This window comes from Portunus trituberculatus, chromosome 23 (genome assembly GCF_017591435.1).
Source record: "Portunus trituberculatus isolate SZX2019 chromosome 23, ASM1759143v1, whole genome shotgun sequence".
Taxonomy (NCBI): domain Eukaryota; kingdom Metazoa; phylum Arthropoda; class Malacostraca; order Decapoda; family Portunidae; genus Portunus; species Portunus trituberculatus.
This window is the reverse complement of record NC_059277.1, coordinates 15753184-15754991: the sequence shown is the minus strand read 5'-3', so window position 1 is coordinate 15754991 and position 1808 is coordinate 15753184. Positions and strand designations below refer to the sequence as shown.

The window sequence follows — 1808 nt, the reverse complement described above, 5'->3', positions numbered from 1 at the left end:
ATGACAACAACAATAAATACAAAAGGTCCGTATTATTTTTTGTATATATATATATATATATATATATATATATATATATATATATATATATATATATATATATATATATATATATATATATATATATATATTACGGAAGGAAAGATTGAGGTGACACACTGACAGAGAAATAAGAATTTTAAGAATAATATAAAATTAAATGAAGGAAGCTGATGAAAAGGTAATGACTTGGGAAGTAGGAAGGAAGGATATCTACGTCTACTACCACACACCTCCCGTCACACACCACACACACACACACACACACACACACACACACACATAAGCACAGACACACACACGTACGGTAGCTCAGTGTTTAGAGCGCTGAGTTCACAAGCCAGAGGACCGGGGTTCGATTCCCCGGCCGGGTGGAGATATTTGGGTGTGTCTCCTTTCACATGTAGCCCATGTTCATCTAGCAGTGAGTAGGTACGGGATGTAAATCGAGGAGTTGTGACCTTGTTGTCCCAGTGTGTGGTGTGTGCCTGGTCTCAGTCCTATCCGAAGATCGGAAATAATGAGCTCTGAGCTCGTTCCGTAAGATAACGTCTGGCGGTCTCGTCAGAGACTGCAGCAGATCAAACAGTGAAACACACACACACACACACACACACACACACACACACACACACTATAGGCCCACTATGAATCATATTTTGTACCCATATGTATAAATAGTAAAGTTGTTTTGCCTGAGTGAATGCCTATGTATGTGCTTGTACGCATGCCAGTATGAAAGTAGGAAAAAAAAAAAAAAACACACACACACACATAAGCACACACACACACACACACACACACACACACACACACACACACACACACACACACACACACACACACACACACACACACACACACACACACACACACACACACACACACACACACACACACACACACACACACACACACACACACACACACACACACACACACACACACACACACACACACACACACGCCCGGTAGCTCAGTGGTTAGAGCGCTGGCTTCACAAGCCAGAGGACCGGGGTTCGATTCCCCCGCCGGGTGGAGATATTTGGGTGTGTCTCCTTTGACGTGTAGCCTCTGTTCACCTAGCAGTGAGTAGGTACGGGATGTAAATCGAGAAGTTGTGACCTTGTTGTCCCGGTGTGTGGTGTGTGCCTGGTCTCAGGCCTATCCGAAGATCGGAAATAATGAGCTCTGAGCTCGTTCCGTAGGGTAACGTCTGGCTGTCTCGTCAGAGACTGCAGCAGATCAAACAGTGAAACACACACGCACACATATAGTAACCAGACCCATCGGTGCTTAACCCCAGTGATATAGCGAGAAGCGGCATATAGTGAACACGGTGCGGTCATTGGCATCACCGCGAGACAAGGGAGTTTGGTTTATATAGCCCCGAGGTAATACAAACGTATACTCGCACCACATTGACGGAAAAACGCCCCAGGTATTAGCGGGGCTGGAGCGCGGGTGGTGTTGACTGCCGCTTGAAAACCCCTTGAGTGCCGCTCGGATCACCGCTGCTCCTTTACAGGCACCTCATGAGGGCTGAACAAGGGTATAAATGAGGTACATTTGTCTTATGATTTAACCCCGTCAGTACCAGGACATGTTTTTATATTCATTCTGTGTACTATTTGGCGACTTTATACAGCTTCAGAAGCTTATGTGGGGATATAAATAGTGAAGTCCCTGGTCATTGATCTTTTCACCTTCATAGACCCTTCCTAATGTAATTAAAATCGTCTAATTGTACAAAAAGTCATGATAGAAAT

The 1808-nt window shown here is 44.5% G+C and overlaps 1 non-coding gene across 1 annotated transcript; it reads left to right on the top strand.

Moving 5' to 3' along the window:
* Positions 1 to 1004: 1004 nt before the first annotated feature.
* Trnav-cac lies at positions 1005 to 1078 on the top strand. The gene has a single exon. It is a non-coding gene; the product is annotated as a tRNA-Val (tRNA).
* The last annotated feature ends 730 nt before the right edge of the window (positions 1079 to 1808 follow it).